Raw genomic sequence first — 15,767 nt, forward strand, 5'->3', positions numbered from 1 at the left:
GCGCGATATTTCGGTTGGCGGACGTGCGCATAAGTCAGAAGTGCGCCGGCCAACAATTAAGAGGCCAATTAAGGTCATTAACAGCACAATTGTCTTTAATTTTACGTTGCCTGTCCAACCTTACGTTTGGCTGATGGGCAAATTGGCCAGATGGCCTCTACAGTTTTCATGAAACCTCAGCTGAGGGCAGGATGTGGTTTCTGTGTTCAAATAAAATGAAAATAAAAATTGGTGATCAGCATTTTTATCATGTATATTTTCAGGAGCCTGATGGAGATGCTTGGACATTTTTTCCTGCTTTTTAAAACTTTATTTGAGGATTTTTGGGTCTGCAACTCCCTGAGGATTAATTGGCCGGCCAGCGTGAAATCGTAGTCGGGGGCCGATTGCAGCCAAAGTTCCATTTCCTGGCCGATGCCGAGCCCACCTTCACACCTGCCCACCAACCTATAAATTCTGCCCCTGGAGAGGGGCCTGAATCCGGAGCTTTTCGCTCAGAGACAGGATGCTACTCAATGGTACACAAGGCCTCCCGTCATGACATTTAATCCACACGATAGTTAAAAAATACCTCGCTAACTTAGTACTGTATTCAGTTTTCCCTTTCTTCATCTATTTTATATCAATTGAATTAAGATAAGTTTAGTTGCTTGGTAGTACAGAATTTGAGTATTGCTGAAAAAATCTATACTCACACACAGGGCCCTGTCCTTTGCAGACAGAAGGAGCATGTCCATGCATTGCACCTTTTTCAACTAAACAAAAGCTTGGGAGACAGTCATTCCCTGGTTCATTCCCTATGGCAATGCTTTGACCAATCAGAGTCAACCTGCCTTCTTTGAATTTAAACAAAAGCTTGGCAGTTAACTGTTCCCTGATGCATTCCCCATGAACATGTCTACCAATCAGAGTCCACTTGCCAACCAATCAGCACTGTCTTCTCATGCAGTATAAATTGTTGTTCCCTTTACAATTGGTATTCTTACATATCTGTCCTGATGAATACAGGATGAAAAGCTTTGACAGAATGTCTCTTTATTCAGTAATAATAAGATCAGCAATAACAAGAGAAGAGTGTGAAACCACTAAAGAGCGCAAGATGGAAAAGAGCACGGAGAGCTGATTGGTGAGTAGCATTGGTGAGTATTTCTAGTCTTTAAAGTAAAAGTAAAGTCTTTAGTTTGCATTTAGATCTCCAGTCTTTTTTTTCTCTTTTTCTTAAAGAAAGCTTGTTAAGTATAAAATCGATACTGGTGCGTATAAAAAAATAATTATAATAAAGTGTAAAGAATGGGGATTCTACAGTAATTAATTAATAAATTGAATAAAATAAAATAGTGATGGCAGGATGGGTGTTGTGTTGCTGCTGCAGCATGTGGGCACTGCTGGACACCAAGGTGATCCAGAGTGAACACATCTGTACTAAGTGTTTGCAGCTCAAGGAACTTTGGATCCGAGTTAAGGATCTGGAGTCTGAGCTGCAGGCCATTGTGTCACATCTAGGAGGGGGAAAGCTACCTGGACACTTTGCTCCAGGAGGCAGTCACACCCCTCAGATTAGGTCATTCAAATTTGGTCTGTGGTTAGGGACAGGAGGGTGTGACTGCAGGTGAAACAGGTTTGGGGACCCGGGGGTAGTGTTCGAGGAGCCTCGGCCCATGCAACTGTCCAACAGTTACAAGGTTCTTGCAAGCTGTGTGGATAAGAGTGCGGAAGGCAGGGAGGATGAGTGAACTGACCACGGCACTGTGGTACAAGGGGCTATTGAAGTGGGGGGAGGAAATGGGAGCGTGGTAGCAGTAGGGGACAGAATAATTAGAGGGATAGATAGTGTTGTCCGCAGCTGTGAGCGTGAGTCCTGAAGGCTGTGTTGCCTGCCCGGTGCCAGGGTTAAGAACATCTCCTCAGGGCTGGAGAGGAACTTGGAGTGGGAGGAGAGGGATCCAGTTGCCGTTGTCCATGTTGGTACCAACAACATTTATAGGGCTAGAAAGAAGGTTCTGCTGAAAGGATTTGAACAGTCAGGGGCTAAGTTAAAAAGCAGAACCTCCAAGGTGATAATCTCGGGATTGCTACCTGAGCCACAGACAAACTGGCATAGGGTAAATAATGTCAAGGAGTTAAATGCGTGGCTCAGAGATTGGTCTGGGAGGAATGAGTTTCAGTTCATGGGGCACTGGCACCAGTACTGGGGTAAAAGGGAGCTGTTCCGGTGGGAGAAGCTTCTCTTGAACCATGCTGGGGCCAGTGTCCCAGCGAGCTGAATAAATAGGGATCTGGAGAGGGCTTTAAACTAAATAGAGGGCAGGGAGGGTTCTGGAAAGGGGATTTGTAGGCTTACAAAGCAAAAGGATATGGCAGCCTTGCAGGGCAGCTATTTAGGCAACGATACCCAAAGTGTGACAGGAAGGGACAGAGTGTACAAACATAAAAAATCAACAGCAAATAGGGTCAAAGAGGGAAAGAATGGTAAAAAGGCAAAATCATTGGCTCTTTACTTAAATGCACGTGGTGTTTGGAACAAAATATGAATTAACGTCACAGATAGAGGTTAATGGGTATGATCTCACAGCTATTACGGAGACGTCGTTACAAGGAGATCAAAGCTGGGAACTAAATATTCAGGGGTATGTGACTTTTTGAAGGGACAGGCAGGAAGGAAAGGGTGGCCTTGTTAGTATGAGATGGAATAAGTACGATGGCAAGAAAGGATCTTGGATCGGAAGATGTAGAATCCATATGGATGGAGGTAAGAAATAACAAGGGGAAGAAGACACTGGTGGGAGTGGGCTATAGGCCCCCTAACAATAGCTATACTGTAGGACAGAGAATAAATCAGGAGATAATGAGGGCATGTAAAAAAGGCAGTACATTAATCATGAGTGACTTTAATCTTCATGTACATTGGGAAAATCAAATTGGCAGAGGTAACAATGAGCAAGAATTCATAGAGTGTTTTCAGGGCAGTTTCTTGGAATAATATATTGTGAATCGAACCAGGGATCAGGCTATTTTGGATCTGGTAATGTGTAATGAGACAGGTTAATAAATGATCTCAGAGTAAAGGATCCCCTAGGAAACAGTGACCATAATATGGTAGAATTTAGCATTCAGTTTGAGCGTGAGAAACTTAATTTGGAAACATCTGTGCTAAACTTAAATGGGGGTAATTACAATGGAATGAGGGCAGGGTTGGCTGGAGTGGACTGGGAAAGCAGTTTAGCAGAAAAGAGGGTTGATGAACAATGGCAGGTGTTTAAGAAAATAGTTCATGACTCTCAACAAAGTTATATTCCAGTGAGGAAGAAGAATTCAAGGAAGGGGATAAACCAACTATGGTTAACCAAGGAAGTTAAGGACAGCATCTGCAGTATTTTGCTTTTAAGTTAAGGACAGTATCAGATTGAAAGAAAAAACACACAATGTGGCAAAGATTAGTGCTAAACCAAGGGATTGGGAAAGTTTTAAAAACCAACAAAAGATGACCAAAAAAATAATAAAGAAGGAGAAAATATACTTTTAGGGTAAACTAGCAAGTAATATAAAAATGGACAGTAAGAGCTTCTTTAAATATATAAAAAGGAAGAGAAAAGCCAAAGTGAACTTAGGCCCCTTGGAGAATGAGGCTGGGGAAATAATAATGGGTAAACAGGAAATGGCAGAGGTGTTGAATAAATACTTTGCTTCAGTTTTCATGGTAGAAGATACTAATAGCATTCCAAAACCACTAAATAATCAAGGGGCAAAAGGTTGGAAGGAAATAAATACAATAACTATCACTGGAGAAAAAGTACTAGGGAAATTGATGGGCCTAAAGGCTGATAAGTTCCCTGGACTTGTTGGCTTGTATCCTTGGATATGAAAGGGAGTAGCTATAGAGAAAGTGTTCCAAGAATCCTTACATTCTGGAAAAGCCTGAGAGGATTTGAGAACGGCCAATGTAACACCCTTAGTCAAAAAGGGAGGGAGACAAAAAACAGGTAACTGTAGGCCAGTTAGCTCAACATCTGTCATTGGGAAAATGTTGGAGTCTATTAAAGGATGTAACAGCAGAGCATTTAGAAATACATAATCTAATCAGGCAGAGTCTGCATGGATTCATGAACGCGAAATCATGCCTAACAAATTATTAGAATTCTTTGAGGAGGTAACAAGCAGGATAGATAAAGGGGAACCAGTAGATGTAACATATTTGGATTTCCAAAAGGCGTTCAATAAGGTACCATACATAAGGCTACTTAATAAGATAAGAGCCCATAGTATATTAGCATGGATAGAGTATTGGCTAACTAATAGAAGACAGAGAGTTGGGATAAGGGGGGCATTTTCGGGATGGCAACCTGTAACTAGTGCAGTGCCACGGGGATCAGTGCTGGGGCCTCAGTCATTTACAATATATATTAATGACTTGGATGAGGGAAGTGAATGTACTATCACCAAGTTTGCGGATGACACAAAAATAGGTGGGAAGGTGAGTGGTGAGGATGATACAAGGAGTCTACAGAGGGATATAGACAGGTTAAGTGAGTGGACAAAAACTTGGCAGATGTAGTATAATGTGAGGTTATGCACTTTGGCAGGAAGAATAGAGGAGCTGAATATTATTTAAATGGAGAAAGACTGCAGACGGCTGTAGCACAGAAGAATTTGGGAGTCCTTGTGCATGAATCCCCCCAAAAAAATACAAGTTCAACAGGTAATAGGTAAGGCAAATGGAATGTTGGCCTTTATTTCAAAGGGAATGGAGTATAAAAATAAGGAGGTCTTGCTAAAATTATACAAGGCCACACCTAGAACACTGTGAACAGTTTTGGTTCCCTTATCTAAGAAAAGATATACTGGCATTGGAGGCAGTCCGGATAAGGTTCACTGGGTTGACCGCAGGTATGGAGGGATTTTCTTACGAGGAGAGGTTGAGTAGGTTGGACCTGTACTCATTGGAGTTTAGAAGAATGAGAGGTGACCTTATTGAAGCATATAAGATTCTTAGGGGGCTGGACAGGGTAGATGCTGAGGGGTTGTTTCCCCTTGTGGGAGAGCCTCGGGCCAGAGGGTATAATCTCAGAGTAAGTGGGTGCCCATTTAAAACAAGATGAGGAGGAAGTTCTTCTTTCAAAGGGTAGTCAATCTGGAATTCTTTACCACAGAAGTCTGTAGAGGCTAGGTTGTTACGTATATTCAAAGCAGAGATAGACAGATTTTAATTCAGTAAGGAAATCAAAGGCTTTGGGGACAAGGCAGGAAAGTGGAGATGAGGATTATCAGATCAGTCATGATCTCATTGAATGGCAGAGCAGACTCAATGGGCCAAATGGCCTACTTCTGCTCCTATGTCTTTCTCACCTGCTACAATTTACAGGAGCATCTTGAATTAACTGTTGGAAAGTGAAGTTCTACGTTCTTCAAGACAACTACAGTTCAGGGATCTAATTCAGTTCAAGTTGCTCGAAACATTAACTCTGTACTTCTCTCCACAGATGTCACCAGACCTGCTAAGTATTTCCAGCATTTTCTGTTTTTATTTGAGATTCCTAACATCCACAGTATTTTGCTTTTAATTCTGGGATAGATTGCTTTTGGTTATATTAGCGTTCTTCTTCCCAAGTAGACAACCGAAGGACTTGGCTGTGCCAATACATCCTGGGAAAAAATTTAACATGATTGTCTCGTTTTACTCACTCCTCTATTGAGGTTGAGGCATTTATTCATTTATTTAAGCAACTTCATACCTCCACTAAAATGGAAAGGAATTTCGACTAATGTGTTAAGCATTCATGAACTATTTTTCCACATTATCATCTCAAGGCCTTTATGTTAAAGGCTGAAGCCAGTGAATAAAGAGGCAGTGGTATGTCTGTATTGTGCAAACTTTGCATCTGATCTTCTTCCAATAAAGAACAAATTATTCTGCAGCATGCCGCACACAGTATAACTGAAAAACTCAAAAGCAGCGCCTAACGCTGATTCAGGTTTTATTCTTGCCTGTTATGTGCAGAGAAATAATACTGGTGATCGATTGTGTTTACATAGAATGCCAGTGGGCTACTGAAGACTTGCCAAAACATTTCAACTACAAAAAGAAAATCAACAAACTGGAGCATCATGTTACAATGGACTAAGGGAATAAAACTGATAATATTCAGGCAGCGAAATCCAATAGAAAGTATTGTAAATAATTCTAAAAGCAACTTATGATACATAACCATCCTCTGAGATGGTCTGGATCTCTCAACCATTCCTTTAAGCACTTAAGGTTTTATATCCAATGGGGTTACTAGTGTACTTCTACTGAGATAACCTTCTTGTAATTGTGTTAGAAATGAAGCCTGCAGTAAAATCATTGTTTAGTTGATGTGCAAAATTTTCTCAGAGGTAGTATATTCAGTTTTTATAGTATTCACAGAATCCTGAAAATTACACCACAGAAGGAGATTTTTCAGTCCATTGAGCCTGTGTTGGTGTTACCTCTTCGTTTGAAACCATCTATTCCAATCACATGTGCTTGGCCATTTCCCAAATAGTTTTTATATTCTCTCTTACCAAGTTCGCTTCTTAATAATGCTATAGAGGGTCATTTTTACCTTGCACAGTAAACAATGGAAATTAAATCAGATGAGATCTATAACAGGCAGCAATTCACTCCGCCATTGTCCTGCGGCTATCAGCAAAGGTAGAAATTATCTTCATATTCTTTGGGTGGAATTTTCCCAGCCCGCTGGCGGCGGGCGTGATAGATGGCATGTGCGCAAAATATGGTGGGACCCACTTCACGACAGCGGGAAGGCAGGTCGCGATCTTCTGCTCAGCCTGCCAATGGCAGGCCGTGTTTCCTGTTATCGGACGGCAGGGAGCTAATTGTAATACACTAGCATATAATTAAAAGGCCATCCCGCCAGGCTCTTGGTACCCCACCGTATCCTTTGTCAACATATGTGGGAAAGCACGCTGACGTGTTTCACAACAGCACACAGGCGATGTGCAACTTGACGGCCTTCACTTTGGGGCAACTGAGGTGAGTGAACAGCAGAGTTTTCCACAGCTCGCCCGTTGTTTCCAGGCCTCAGGGCCGCCGGGGGTTGGGGGAAACTGATGCCTGGACTCGGAGGCGACTGCTGAGGGGTGGGGGGTGTCTGGGGGCAAGTGTTGGCCAGCCTCAGAGGCGACTGCTGAGGGGGGTGGGGGGTCAAGTGCTGCCCTGGCGCTGCATCCTGCGCACAGGCAATCGAGGTGGGGGCAGGGTAAGTGAGGGGAGTGGCCACACGTTAGGGAGACCTGTATAAACTGACCAGGCCTCTGCAACTGAGACAGATCAGGCGCAGCCACAGTGATATGATTGGGGTCAGGCTCCTAGCCTGCCCGACCATGCAAGCAACACGCAGGCACCAAAGGGCTACCAAGCCCTCCATATCTTTCCTCCCACCCCCAACCCCCACCCCCGGCACAGACTTCAAGTCTGCCACCACTATATTGGACCACAGAGCAGTTGGACTGCACACGTTGTACAATCTTCTTGCCAACGCTGGCCATGTAGCAGTCACTGTTCGAGGTGCTCACAGCCCCTTGCAATCTCAGCATCCCGGTTTGGACCAGTGTCCCACATGTCGCAGGTTGACAGGGCAGCCAAGCAGTGCACTCATCTCTGGCCATCGAGGGGTGACCAGCACTCTTTGGGAAGTATTAAGGGGTAGTCACAAAGGACCAGGAAAGGTGCTAAGTACAGCCATGATAACCACGTCTCTCCCTCTTTCATGCTGCAGGTGGACCACGTCAGGAATCATGGATCCTGGTAACCTAGCTGTATGCCTGATGGTCTACAGAGAGCGTAGAAGATGGAGAAGGGAGCGACTGAGGCTCCTGGTGGCACAAAGGCAGGAGCAGCAACCTCATGAAGAAGGGGCAGCAGGGGCTCCCGCACACGCTGCCCAGGAGCGACAGTGAGCCGTGGCTGGTCGGCGCCTAGCAACACTCAGGGTCTATAGACACCGCCTGCCATTCCTGCAGAATGACTGAGAACCAGTGTCACCAACGACTGAGCATGTCTAGGGTCCTGCTGGCTCACATCTGCCACTCACTGCAGGGCTTGGCGCCAAGGGGGCAATGAGGGTATCCACTGCCAGTGGCTGTGAAAGTGACTATGGTGCTCAATTTCTATGCCAGTGGTTCCTTTCAGAACTCCACAGGTGACCTGTGTGGGATTTCACAATCCGTCATCCACAAATGCATCCCTGAGGTCACAGATACCATCTTCTCCATGGCAACAACTTTGTGCATTTCGCCCTGGACCGGGACAGCCAGGATGCAAGGGCCATTGGATTCGCCCTGATCTCGGGATTCCCACAGGTGCAGGGTGCAATTGACTGCACTCATGTGGCGCTCGGGTCTCCATCGCTACACTCGATGGACTTCATCAACTGCAAGGGCTTCCACTCACTGAACGTGCAGCTGGTGTGTGACCACCAGAAACACATCCTGCAGGTCTGCGCACGGTTTCCAGGGAGTGTGCACAACTCCTACATCCTCAGTCACTCGCAGATCCCTGCAGCCTTCCAGGGTCCGCAGAGGCTGTATGGTTGGCTCCTTGGGGACAAGGGCTACCCGCAGAGGCTGTGGCTGATGACACCCGTGCGGCGGCCTCAGACTACAGCAGAGTAGCGGTATAATGAGGCTCATGCTGCAACTCGCAGCTTGGTGGAGCAGACCATCGGGATGCTGAAGATGAGGTTCTCGTGCCTGGACCGGTCTGGTGGAGCCCTACAATACAGTCCACAGAGGGTGTCACACATCGTCGTCGTCTGCTGTGCCCTTTACAACCTGGCGCTGCAACTGGGAGAGAAGCTGGCTGAGGAAGAGATGAAGGAGCTGCATGCCTCCTCTGATGGAATTGAGGGTGAGGGGGTCCTTGGCGGTGACAATGACCTGGATGAGGCCCTCGCACTGGCCAGATGAGGCAAGTGCACTCGGGAAGCCCTCATAGCTGCCAGATTTGTGGAGGATGATGACAACATGCAGTGAGGTGTCCCTGTAGATCCTCACATTGCAGTTGTGAACGTTTGACTCCAGCCTGACTTACCTCAGTGCTAATACCATCTGTGAGAATGCTCCTGTCATGGAGATGCAGTGGAGGCCCTAATAGCCACTTGATCACAGGAGGATGATGACGACATGCAGTAAGGACACACCATAGGTCCTCACACGGCCTCTGAGAATGTCTGACTCCTGTCTGGCCGAGGGCAGCTCGCTTGCCCTCCATGATCAGGGCCATCTCAGAGACGCAGCCATGAAACTTTAGACACATCTGATGCTGTGTCCGCCTTCAGCACCTCAGCCCTTCAGGAGCTGGTGCACAGCATCGCTGGTCACAGATGCTGGTGTGATAGGGGCCAGCCCCACCTTAAAGGTGCTGAGAGCACACAGAGGGTATGAGAGAACACTGTGGTGCCTGCCCACTATGTTCTGGCAGCAATGACCAGCACCGCCGATGTGCAGGCATCAGTAATGTTTCCAGGGATTGTGAGGCTGGATCATCACTGTGGTCTGAAGGCTGCACAGAGCACAGGGAAGAGGCCCTGGACTGAGACAAATGCTTTTTATCTTGTGCAGAAAGGCTTCACAACTGAGTGACAAGAACACTGCTCAACAGAACAAGGAGCCACAGGCAGGGAGACATTCTTGGGAGTTTATTGACAATAGTGAACATTATGTACAAGTGATTAATAACCATGCCCAGGCTGTGTAACTAGTTCTCCTTAGTTCTAACCCTGCCGCTACGTTTTGGTGCTCCCCGGACATCCGCAGCGGAGGTGGAGGCATCCTGTTGACTGTGCCCTATCTGTGATGATAGGGCATCCTCTGGAGGGCCCTGGCCTTCTTTCAGGGTCCCTGTGTGGCAGTGGCATCTTCCTCGGCCTGTGAAGCTGGATCCACAGAGGTCACAGGAAGAGGGGAATAAGATGGGTCGGTCACTCCCAGAGCCACCTGGGTGGATGGCCCTGGAGTGTGCACCTGTTGATCCTCCTCTCTATGGGTACCTGAGGGCCCCTGGCTGACTCCGTGAGTGGAAGGGGTAGCTGGAGTGAGATTGAGATGCCCAGTACCCCTCTCACGTACACACTGCTGGAGGCCAACTATGGCATCAGCGATGGAGTTAAGCCCGCACAGCAGTGCAGGAGTGACATCCAGGACCAAGGTCTCCATGCCGGCCACAATCCTGCCGGTGTTGACCTCGGTGCGTTGCAATGCTGGTGCTATCACCTCAGCCTGAAAGCAGACGGACTCCTCCATCGTGCCTTGCAATGTGAGGAGTGCAGCGGCCATCCCTTCCTGATGTTCCCGAGCTTGCCTTTGCAGCCCCAGCAACTGTGACATGACCGAATCCAGAGCCTCATCATCTGACTTGGACTCAGCAACATTCTGCCCTCCAGCAGTCCTCTGAGTGCCGGGGACCTGGGAAGTCCCTGCCTCCGCCTGCTGTGGATCAGAAAGTGCGATGTGCTCACCAGATTGTGATGCCGAGGCTGCTCTAAAGCTCGGTCCCACCGAGGTGTGTGTCTCTGCGCTGGTGGAGGGTGTGGGTGAGCGCTGTGATGGGACTTCAGGGAGGATGCCTTCAGATTCCTCTTTGGAAGTTTCTTTGGAGCTTGCTTGGACGCTTTGGGTCGTGGACTCTGTCTGCTGCTTCCCAGATGTGCCTGAGAAAGCAGGGGGAGATAATTAGTGCATGACAGTGGCCTATGAAACAGGACACATCACTCACAGCATGGTTGTCTGATGGATGTTGCACTGCTGGATCCTCAATCGGCAGAGCACCGCCGACCTCACCATCAGCACAGGACCGGTTCTGGCCATCACTGGCCAGCTGGATGGCTCTGTTTTAAAATTCTGTGAGAACTTTGATTTCCAGCATCCCTCCACCTGTCTGTGACCTTTCCCTCCTGTTGTGAGGCAGTTTGTCCTGTGTGGATAGAGATGGGGAGAGTGTATCAGGATGCCTGCCGGACCAGATGATATGGATGCCTGGCCAGTGTGGGTGGTGAGCGGTCCCATGGATGGGATGAGGACAATGATGTGTGTGTGAAAGAGTGAATGGTGATGTCCCTTGTACTGGCAGTAAGTGAGGGCCCTGTGGATGTGTGATGGGATTGTGAGTGTGTGAGTCGGGAGTGATGAAAAGAGTGATTTACCCTGGCGGAACAGAGGAAATCATCCATCCTTTTGCGGCACTGGGGTGGCTGTCGTCTTCAGAAGGGCGTTGGCGTTGACCACCACTGCCACTACCTCCCAAGCCGGGCTGGTGACATTGCTAACCCTTCCTGCGGCCAGAGCGTGGGTAGAGCACACCCCGGGGGGCCTCCACGGCGTCCAGCAGTCACTCGAGGGATCCATTGTTGAAGCGGGGGGGCTGTAGTCTTTTTTCCTTTGCTGGCCATGTCTCCCAGGCAGTGGTGGTGAGCTGGTGGTGATGAGCGCTTTGCTGGCGGCTGCCTTTTAAAGATGGCAGCCAGTGTGATGCAACAGCCGGGTGATGGTGAGCGGGTGAATGAGAGCCCGCCTGCCATGGAAACGGCGTGTTTCACGGGAGTGAATAAATAATGAGACGGACTCGGGAAGATACGGCGTGAAATCCCGCCATTTTCATCGGCGGGTAGAATTCCATTTTACCCACTCGCTACCGCACTTGGTGCAATTCTGGGTAAATTCAGCCCTCTGTCTCACTGGCAACCCAGTAACCGTGCCTCATCAAATCCAGAGATTATTGATTTACTAATCAGTGGAAACAATCTTTCACTTGACCTGACAACCTTTCAAAGTTTTGCACGCCGCTCTTCAATCTCCCCTTAAGTTTCTTTGTTCTAGTAAAAAGAAATTCTAATCTTTTTAGCTTTCTTTCACGATAATAATTTCTTGTTCCTTGTATAAGTCTGGTGAATCTTCACTGCACTTTTTCTATGCTTTAATATCCTTCCTGAACTACATAAAATAATCAAATTGTGGATAACCAATGTCTTACACAAATTCAACATCACTTCCTTTATTTTATATTCAATGTCATGATGCATAGATCCAGAATACCAATTGTTTTTTTTTGAATCTTTGAAATGTGCACTTCCACTTTGAAAGATCCATGTACCTGGACCCCTCGATCTTTCTGTTCCTCTGTTATGTTAAGTATCGTACTCCTAAAATGTACACTTCGTTCTATTTTCTTCTTCTCAGTGCTTTACTTCACATTTTTCAATATTGAGTTGCATTATTGCCTACATGCCCACTCTACTAACTTGTTTTTGCCCTCTTTCAGTACTCACTCAAGTTTGTATTATGCATTTATGTAGCAACTTTTATTTTATCAGGGTGTTCCAAAGTGCTTCACAGCCAATGAAGTATGGTCATCTACACAATGCAGAGAAACAAAATAGCTATTTTATGCACCACAATGTCTCACAGGCATAAACAAGACAAGATAATCTATTTCAGTTGTGTTGGTTGAGCAATGAATTGTGGCCCTTGTTCGTCTTTAAATAGTACCATTGGATCTTTTATTTTCACTTGAGAGGGAAAACCCACTTGGGTAAAAACCTTGACTGAACGCTGACACCTCCAAAAGTGCAGCTTTCTCTCAGTGCTGTACTGATACGTGATTATGTACCTTAGTCTCTGCAGCAGGGCTTGAAGCCATGACCTTATTATTCCAAGAAAGAGTGCTACCACTCAGTCAAGTTTGACATTATACAGTATTCCCTAATTTGCTGCCATCAACAAACTTTGATATAGCTTTGTGCCTATATCCAAATTATTTTTTGTGAATGGAAACCAAAACAGGTTCCAGCACAGATGACTGAGACACATTGGGCCGCAACTTCTGACTAGCGTCGGAAAGTGCTGGCCCCAGAAATTAGAAGAAATAAATGCCTACTTACCTGGGGGAGAATTTTCTCCCCATAGTGGGGGTTGGACAGGAACGGGTGTGGGCAGGCATGTAGCCGATCACTGCCTGTGATTGGCTGCGTGCCGCCATTTTACGTGGGCGGGCCAATTAAGGCTGAGCACTCCCTGTGCGGGCAGGGAGAGTTGGCTGAGTCGGGGCCTGTGATCTTTTGCGCACGTGTGCGAAAGAGCGCAGAAATCTCCTTGAGGCACAGAGCTGACTCAGGGAGATTAGTTTGATTTTGGAAAATTTTAATAGAGAAAAGAAAAATTTAAGAGATGTCCCCTCATGTGACAGTGTCACATGAGATGGGACATGTCAATGAATATTATAAAAAATGTTCATTAAACTTTAAAAATCTTCATGATAAATGCGAAGGCCGCCTGGGCTCTTCGCCTGCCAACCTTAAGGTTGGACCGGTAGCTCATTTAATTATTTTAATTCGTTTTTAAATGGCCTTTCACAGTTCAGTGGGCGGGCAGCCGACTCTGCTGCACGCCCGCCGAACTGAAGATCTGAATGATGTGCGGTGAAGTCGGGAAGCACACCCGACGTCACCGCGCATCACTTTACGCATCGACGAGCAGGCCCCACCCCCGCTCACCGACCCGAACATTCTGCCCCTGGTCTTGAAAATAACGTTGACACTTCTGTTCACCAAAGCTGCTTGGGGCCTGCATCGAAAGAATCCTCACAGGCCCTTGCGAAGTGTAGATCCAGCGTATTCAAGGAGGCCACGCCCCCTTTTTTACAGCCCTTGCTGCCGTAAAGCAGGTAAGTTTAAAGGGTCAGGAAAATTGACAGGCCAAGAGTAAGGTGCCTTAGGTAACTGGATAGGATTTTGGGGTTGGGGGTGTCCTTAGGTTGGGGGGGGGGTCATGGGGGGGTCCAGAGGTCGGCAGGGGGCTGGGGGGTCCGGGGTTGCGGGGGGGCGGTCTGAGGTCGGGGGCAGGGATCCAATGTCAGGGGGGTTGAGGTTGGCTTGGGGGTGAGGTGGGGTTGTCGGAGGTTGGTGCGGGGAGTCCTGTGGGTACGGTCTGGGTCTTTACAATACTTACCCAGAAGTTAAAAGAGATTTTAATTCTTCTAGATTTTTCTGGGTAACTATTGGTCTAATCCAGGTGGAACCATCCGAAGTTTGCATTTTAAATCTCTTTTTCGGATGGTTCCCAGCGCAGTGTAATTGTCCAGAGGGTGTGTGCACTTCTGGGCAATTGTCGTACAAACCCTTACCTTTGAATTTCCGAGAGGGATTCCCCAGCGCATCTTTGGGGTAACCCCCAAATCAGATGCTGGGGAGCGCGGAAGTTACGGGCCATTATTACCCATAAACCTCCACACATCTCCATCCATTCCCAATTGAAAAAAAACCATGAAGCTCACCCAACAGATTTTTGACAAAGCTTTTCCTTTTGTTCTCTTTTTGCTCCATGTGTTAAATGGTCCTCTTGGGCAGTCTTCCACTTCTGTACTTTCTCTATTTTCCCGCTGCTACCTTGCTTAATTATTCACTACTGATGGTTTTGATGTTGCAACCTTTATAAGAATGAAATTCCTTTGGGGGTTCTGAGATGAGGGACAGGAGTTTGTAAGGGGCCAACAGATGCAAGTGCAATAAAGCTGAAGACATTTGCCACACCCATTACTAACCTTGCTTAATGGAAGCCTCCATATGCATTTAAATGTGTCAGAACAGAGCTGCCTTCCCTATCTCCTATTTTCAAGGCAGGCTATCTCAGAGTTGTGCTATTTGCTGCACATGACCTGCACACAATATTTGGATTAGATTATTGCAAAGGAAAGTTACCACAGCATGAGTCTGTCATGCTATCAGTTCCTTTTAGAAAACAGCTGTCACATCAGGCAGTCAGTAGTGCATACATATATCAAGCAAGCGACAGCCCTTATGTTTGCAGTGGGCAACACTTTCCCAGTCAAAACGAGGCATCATCTGGACAGGATAGACAGCTTTTGCCCAGTGGCAGGGTGTCCTCAAGTACAAAATGTTGCACATGGTGCCATGGGGCGACAGAGTTCTTCACATCAATCTCCTGGCCAATAAAAGTTTGGCATTGATTTAGTGATCGGATGTTAGATGACCACAAAGCCATGTTACGCACTTCTGTGGCTATTATACAGAAAGCAATTTTGATTACCTAATTGTGCAGCATTCTATAGTTCCCTTATCCTTTTTTTTCTTATTCTTTCCTTCAATATCCTGCTTAATCTCACTCCTAATTGCCCTAGGTTACAGCTTTCTCTATCTCTGCCTTCAGCTTGCTATTTATAAAACATATAAACAAGAAAAGCATGAGAATGTTTCACATAATCCCAGGTTTCTGTAGTGATGACACAGCCTGCCTCAAATATAGAAGAGAAAGGTTAAAAGGCTGTTTAGGTGTGATTAATTTGCGCAAAGGCTGGTTAATATTCAAGAAAGAGTTAGATATGTACCTGTAGAAAACTTGATATGTATATTGAGGTATTATGGTATGTGATATTTCCTAAACACTAGGATTGGATAAATGGACCACAAGGGCCATTCTAATCCTGTATGTTCGCGCATGTGTGCGAAAGAGCGCACAGATCTCCCTGAGGCAAAGTGCCGCCTCAGGGAGATCATTGGAAATTATAAAAAATTTTTAAAGGGTAGAAAAAATTTTCCTGACCTGTCCCCTCATGAGACACTGTCACATGAGCTGGGACATGTCCATTACTTTTATTTTAAAATATTCTGAAATTTTTAAATCCCTCATGAAACTTCATCCCGCCCGTGGATGAGGTTTCATGCTTTTTTGGAAGGCCACATGGGCTCTTCACTTGCCCGCCAACCTTAAGGTTGGAC

Source organism: Cetorhinus maximus, chromosome 4, assembly GCF_964194155.1.
Source record: "Cetorhinus maximus chromosome 4, sCetMax3.hap1.1, whole genome shotgun sequence".
Taxonomy (NCBI): domain Eukaryota; kingdom Metazoa; phylum Chordata; class Chondrichthyes; order Lamniformes; family Cetorhinidae; genus Cetorhinus; species Cetorhinus maximus.